Genomic DNA, 8,196 nt, shown 5'->3' on the forward strand with positions numbered 1-8,196 from the left:
GGCATGGCCACAGGGTTTAAATTTTTTTTAAGAATTTAAAATTTCCCCCAACACTTCCCCTTTTGGCCCCCAAAATTTTTATGAAATGTCTAACTTTCCATCCAACCAAGTTCATAAGTACTTACCTTTAAAACAAAGTCAAAAAATAGCCTTATTTTAAATTTCCACACTTGGGGCGGAAATCCCACGTACAAAGAAAAGGGATATAACCCCGGCCACTAACCGAGGGGAAATTCGCATAATATGGCCCGGTCGACCACATGAAAGCCCCCCCGGGGACCCCAAATTTCGATTGACCCCAATCCCCCCACCCCGGGGGAGCATCGTGGCCGGGGGCCCTTCGCCCGAATTCGAACCCCTAAACCGGGACCCCGGGCTCCGACTGGGCCCAAGATGAGATCTATCAAACCCCGGGCTTGAATACCGTGGAGGCGCACAGTCATAGAAAGCCCGAATCCCCAAACCCCCTTGTCCGGTCCTTATACTCACTCCCTCCCCCCAAGATCTACCCCTCTTTTTTTGCCCCTTTCATGCTCACGCTCACTTCTTTGTTGTTGTGTTTTTAAAATTTTGGGGGTTTGGGTCGTGAATTATCCATATTGCCCCAAAGGGGGACGCGACAACATCTTTTCCAAAAAAGTGGCCCTGGGGTTTTTCAAAAACCGGTACACTGGTCCCCCATATCTCTGCCCCCAGGCCGAAGCATCCCCAGAAAGGGAAATTTGGGAAGGAGACTATACTCGGAGAAACCATGCCCCCTTGTCTCAAATTTAGGAACTTACCCTTTAATTTTTTTCCCCCAAATTTCCCGGGGGGCAAAAATGCCGAAAAGCATCTACAAATTTTCCCCATACCTATGAGGTGATTTTTTCCCCCGTAAAGCCATAAAAACCCTTTTAACCGACATCCCACACACCCCCGTAATCTATGGGACGCAACCTAAAAATTTCGGTGCCCGGGGCCCTTTGTATAAAGGGGCCCCGCCCCTCGGATACCATCAACAAAATTTCCCGGGGTCCTCACCCCTTTGGGATCCAAAAAATTTCCCGGAGGGGTTCAAATAATGAGGGGGGAGCTCTGCACCCCCCCCCCATCACCTTGCCCCGGGCCCCTTCCGGGGTCCGGGAAAGAAACCCCCCGGGGCCGCAGATTAATGGCCCCCTTTTAAATCGGGGGTTCAAAGTTTCCGGGGAGGCCGGGGGCCCCGAGCCGGGGCCGAGGCCCCCTCACGCCCCTTTCAAAAAGGGGCACCGACCGGAGGACCGAGTTTGAGCCGCAGGGGACCACCTTTCCTTACCACCTTGGGGGTGCTTTTTGGGCCCCGTTTTCTCGTCCCCCGGTCGCCCTTTTTTTGGGCCGGGCCGTGTTCCTTTCGAAAGGGCCTTTAACAACAACCCCTTTTAAGAAAAAAAAGAAGTTCTTACATCATACCTATCGCACGATTTCATGAAGAAAGAAGGTCATTCATTCCAAAAACAAACCGAGTTTATAAGGGGTGGCGCGCAACACACCCATAACCAAGACCCCGGCCAGACCCCCGGCTCATAAACACCCTAGGCCCGGAATGGGCCTCGAAAACCATTTTTTGTCACGATCCAACCGGGGGCCCCCGGACGACCCGGGAAGCCTACCAAAACCCCTTAACATGTTTTTATACATCACATTAGTGAGCCACATAGAAATCTTTTTTTTATTCATCATCTTTTTAAACCCCTTACCAAAACAACACATCTATATCATCAATAACATCTATGCCTATAAAATGTACATAAGCCAACAAGGCTATCAAAATAACATCCCAAAATATAGGCCGAAAAAGGGCCAAACATATCTAACCATATACACATGTCTAACCTCTAAGAAGGGTACGTCAACAAAAAAATGGGGGGGACAGCCCCCGCCGTGCCCAGAATATGTACACAAAAGAATCTATACCAAAATTTCGCACCAACGGCTGAGCCCGCTAAGGTAGTCCCCCGAGGAATACAGCTATGGACGAGCGTCCGTTCCTCGCCACCCGCGGCATGACGCAAGATTCACAAACAAAATGACGCTACATCAAGAATGTACCCCGAGGCATGTAAAGTATGATCAATATCATTACGAAAGATAATAGTCGACATATGAAAGAACATAGGATGAGATAATAGCACACGTCATAGCACTTACTTGCTTTCCATAGGATCGTTCCATTTCTATTGCGTATTCGTATACATACATCCATATCCGTGCCTATTTACCTTTCGTATCCATTTTCATATTCGTATTCATATTTCCTTTCATACTAATTTTTCATATCATATATACGTATATACATAGCCTTTACTTGGCATTTACATATTCTTAACATATTCGTACTCATATTGATGTCATATACATATTTTATAGCATACCCGACCACGAAGGTTGATTGTAAGTCACATAGTCAGGCCCTCTGAGCTCGGTGTCATACCTAGCCCTACCAAGGCTCAGGGTTGTTCGTACCCAACTGCAGTGGTGCGCGCGCATCATTATGTATAGATATATATATACATACTCACTATATTCTACCCGGCCATATAAGCTCGGGGTTCACAATAGCCTCTCATGGGCACATATACATATAAGCTCATATTTATCTTTAGCCTTTTTACTATCGTCATTCATTACATTCTACCTTTAGAGGATTACTCGTCATATAAGAAACTAAGTACAATCGTATCATATTGGGCATCATAAGCTTCGTAGCTTCTAGGGATAGGATCATTGGAGAATATCGTAGGCTCATAGAGGAATACATATATTTTTGTGAAAGAACCATGCCTTATGAAAGAAGGGTTAGCCTTACATACCTTTTCGTGTAACTATTCTATCACTAGGTACGTTAACTTCCAAGGCTCACGTTCTACCTTCATTGAAGTGCATACTCATATTAGATAATGGATAGCTTAGCGTTCACGACTAATTCTAGAGAAAATCGAACAACATCTCCTTTATTTATACGACTTCCTCCATATCATATATAAACTCTCAAACATCAATAATAACATTCACAATATCATCACAACAGCCTTTAGTCAACTACATTACTCTTACTCCACTATTCACTCCAATTCATCCATATTCATGGTCATATCACATAATTCCGTTCATTCATATTCAAGGTCTATTGCATGTTCTCAACATCATTTATAACATGATTATATTCATAACATATCAAGAATCATAACTCATTCCAAACATTTACTCAAAAGTCACATTCATGACCCATTTCTTATATCCTTTTGCAATCCAAGTGTTTCAACTTCCAAATACTTTAAGCAACATGTAAACATCATAAAACTTACCTTAGATGGTGTAGGATTGAACCTTGGATGCAAATACCTCACTTGAGCAAAACCCTAGTTTTCCCTTCACTTGAATTCCTTGCTAATTAACCTTAACGGGTTTTCTCACTTTGATTCACTTGGTTTGATGATAAAAACCTTTGATTTCCCTTGGATTCTTGTTCATGAAATATATGTAATGCTCTAGAGACTTTAGAGAGAAGTGGAGAAGTGTTTGAAATGAAATAATGAAGTTGGAATCACATTTAAAGACTTAGAACATTTGACTGTCGGGAGTTCACATTTGGATCGGCTCCACGGTCGTGGAACATACGTGCAGTGAAATCGGTCGAAGTGGTTCATGACCAACTGGCCACCTTCTCTGCTGGTAGTTCCCGGACCCATCCACGGTCAGTGGAGGATTATATGGGCCATGGAACATGGCCGTGAAACCCATAGTTTCACCAAAGTTGATCCCGTCGTCTCGTTTGATCTTCAATCCTTATGAAACCTTCCTAGCACTTGTTTATCACTTCATTAACAATCTAAGGGGAGTTATAACCCTTCCCCAACACATCATTAAGTTATCATCAACTTGCTACTCATAAATCCTTTCCGATACTTATCGTATACATTGTCTTCTCTTGGCAACTTTCTTGTCTAACATTGAATGTCTTTCAAATCTCATTTAGAATCATCAAATACTATTTGTCACTTATTGAAACATCATATTCTTTAGGCTCTTCATTATCTTATTCATTGTGCATCAATGGAAAATTTTCTGAGGTGTAACACCTTGTGACCAATTGGATTAACAAAAGCACAATCATTGGCCGAATCAATTTGTGAGGCAATCAAAGTTGCGCATACTTGAGAGTTTGTGAGTTATTTTGCACTAACCTAACATGTTGCTTTTTTTGTTGAGTGTTTTAATAGGTGCCATTGCAACGGGAGTTGACACCCAAACTCCCGCCGGGGGGAGTGACACTTGATGATTTGGCCACCATGATAGCCAATTTGGCTAATCGGATGGGGAGTATGGAGGGAGAGATAGGGACACTAAAGGGAAGTATGATGGGATTGTAATACTCGCTTCAAGTCCACTTTCAAGGAACCACAAGTGGGGCACGTCAATACAATTCATCACCTTGCGTCACGACCTAAACCGGAAGGCCGCGACTGATACCCAATACCCTACTCAGCAGAGTGCCATACTACTATTCCATCCAGGAGTCACAACTTTTTGTGAACCTTTAATCTATGAAATGACACTTCCGTCAGGTAAATTTTTTTTTTTTAATAAAACTCTTTCGTCAAAACGAGGACTTCTCCTTATCGTTAATTCAGAAAACCTTTAGTCACAAAATCTTTAAAAATAAAGCATAAAAACACATCGACATATATGGTGCTTTACACAACATCGACGTCTCGGCCTTATTTATCCTGAGACACCTTCTAAAAAGTATCTAACATACACGGAGACAATTAAACATAAGTACTCCGATTCAGCAACTCCGAACTCAGATGGAGCTCACAATCCGGTTCGATAGCCCGGGAACATCCTATAGCCAATGTCTTCTACTCATCATCTGCATACACACGCGTGTGAAAGCATGACCACGTAAGGGGGGTTAGGTACGAATAATAATAGTGTACTGAGTATGTAAGGCATGAAATCAACATGTACATAAAATCCTGGAAGACATTTGAGACATGGCAATAAATGGGCAAGATAAATTAATCAGCACGGCTATATCAAAGAAACACATATATCTAGAGAAATGCCACAACATAATCCACATCATCACCTCGAAAACATCACCACATAGGCTAAAACATCACCTCTCCCGTCCCATTGCGCCTCTTATAGATAAAGTCACATCACTAGCTATAACTGCCATCCACCCACAATCCAGGTTTTATATATATACATCCCCAACAAGTGCCACGGGGTCACCCCAGTCAAGCGTGCCTATATATATATATATATATATATATATATATATATATATATATATATATATATATATACACACACATCACACAACAAAGGCCCTAACGTCACGCTCTGTCAATCGTGTCTTATGTATATATATAACAACAAAACCCACGAGCTCACCCCACTCGTCCCTTTATATATATAACACATCACAACAAAGATGCCGCGCGTCACCCCCGTCAAACTGTGCCTTTTATATATATACATCACGACAAAGGCCATAGCGTCACCCCTTGTCAACTGTGCATTTTATATGTACATGAAGAATAAGAATGGGTACAGTGCATAAGCAAAATGAAAAAATAGAACTCGGTAATGTCACAAAATAGCTACATACATATATTATACTCATAGCATGCATGAGAGCTCAAATAAAAGCTACTACTTTAGCGAGCGACGTAAGGTCGGTACCCTCCGATTATATTATGGAATAATCATCATCGCTCTATCTCACCTTGAAGGAACAATTATTATAAGGTGAGACCAACAACAATGAATAAAATCGAGAAAAATCATGAAATAAGCTCAATAATCTCATAAAAGCATTGATCTCAACTTGAGACTTTTAATCATAAAATCATCATCATAATCATCATGAAAATATTCTCATCTTTTGACATCATCATTATCATCATAAAAAAGGTTCATCGCCGTTATCACTAAGATTTCACTTAATCATAAATCTCTAGTTTGGAAAATACGGGCATTTTGAAAAATAATTTATGGATTATCGAAAGGAATCATGCCTTGAGGTCATAAACTTCTATCTTTTGAAAAACAAAGAAGTTATGGAAGCATTTATGAAATCGTACCATGGGGATCATGCTCTTTGGGGCAAAAAATGGGGACGAGCCTTAACATACTCGATTGATCTCCTACGAATTAACGCTTATTCTCCCAAACTTGCATATCTACACTCAAGAGAAATTATACCCATTAGACTTATCGTCATATGCCTATCTCAAGTCCTTAAACCAAACTCCTTTAGAATACGTCAGGCAATGTCGTTAACATCTCCCTTATTTATATGCTTTGCCCGAAATCACAATCCAGCAACCAACAACAACAACAACAATACCAACATCAACAACAATATTATCAATACCAATATGACTATAAACATCCCACAAGATGTTTCAACATACAACAATATACACTTCCTTTTTCCCAATCAAGGAGTATAATACATAATCTCATCAACACACCAACAACATTAGATACCATCTATATACATGTAAATACGAAGATGACCACATGGCCAACATGTTTAGAGCAGGTCCATAAATACAACAACTACAACACGACACTTTATGTCCTTTCCTCCATAACTACCTCACTTTAAGACTTGCTAAACCTTCAAATCCACACTCAACATAAGAGATAAGATGAAGAAAATAATTTCATACTTGAATAAATTCAGCTTTACACTAAATTTCTTCAAGACCAAACTTACTACAATTCCAGAGTAAGAACAATCACCTTCATGGACTAGTTTGGTGTAATCTTGTTAAATTGCTTGATTTAATGGGCTATAAATGTTTGGGGGTTGTGTTGGGAAGTTTCTAGGACTATTGAGAATGTAAATGCTGAAAAAATAGGAGTTAATGGGGGTATTTATACCCCTCATCGTCGGTTCCACCGACCCCTCAAGTGGGACCCGCGGAAAACCATTGGCGTACTTTGAGTCTTTATCGTAAAATGGCCATAATTCTTGATCCCTATATCGTATGAGGACCCACGACCTATGGTTGGAAAGCTCTTTCAATGATCTACAACTTTCAGTTTTGGTGTGTTTCCAAATTTCAAACTTATAATAGCATTTTGGCCCCTCCAATTCAGATCATCCGTAAACGTATCCTTAAATCATCCTTTTGGAGGGCGCCCATATTTGGCTTAAGAGTCCTTTTTAAGATTTGCTCAACTTTTCATATGTCCTTTATAAAACCCCGACATGTGGGCCCCACCTTAACTTACGGTTACGAGGGCTATTCATCAAGTAACGTGTTAGCTGATTTACTCCATACGGTCTCCAAATGTCATATATATATATATATATATATATATATATTCTTATACTCAGATAATATAATCTTCATCCCCCGATCCTTGTATAACTTTTCTCTCCTTGAGCTCATACTAAGCCGTCTACGGTCTTGGTAACACGAAATTTTCGGGGTAACAACTTTCCCCCCATAGAAACATTCATCTTCGAATGTTTAAACTATTCTTGTACTCCCCTTTGATCCCATTCCCCCGGACACCCCCTTATCGAATATTCTTCCCTTAACATATCGCATTAACGACCCACACCCAACCCCGTGCCGCATAGCGCCCGAACGGGCACCCGTACGTCCCGAAACAAACGAACTCAAATATTTGGGAAAAATTTTGGGCGAGTTTCCCCCGTTTTTCTTACTAACCAAAATGTCCCCGCGCCGAAAATACCAAAAACCACCGGCCGAATATTTATATACATATATATATAGGCGTTTAAACCCCCGGAAAACCCCGAAACACATAATACATACATAGATCGACGAAGGGCCCAAAACCCCATTTTTTTTTTTTTCCCTTTTAAATACGAAAATCGAAACGGACGGGCCCCGCCGTACCCAAATAAACATATGTACAAAGGACAAACGCCCAAAAAGGATAAAAAAATCCTTCGGATAAAAGGAGCACTCTTCAATGAATGCACCCGCGGTGGCGTGTCGGGGGAGCCGGACCGGGGCAAAATTTCCCCCCGGAACCCGGGGGGCCCGGGAGGGAAATGTACCGAGTATGAAAGTAAAAAGGAAATAAAAATCAAAAACCAAGGAACAGACAAAAAGGGGAGCCTTACGAACCAAATAAAAAAAAACCTCCGAGACCTCGGAGACATAATCCCAAAAT

This window comes from Lycium ferocissimum, chromosome 12, assembly GCF_029784015.1.
Source record: "Lycium ferocissimum isolate CSIRO_LF1 chromosome 12, AGI_CSIRO_Lferr_CH_V1, whole genome shotgun sequence".
In the NCBI taxonomy this organism is placed as follows: domain Eukaryota; kingdom Viridiplantae; phylum Streptophyta; class Magnoliopsida; order Solanales; family Solanaceae; genus Lycium; species Lycium ferocissimum.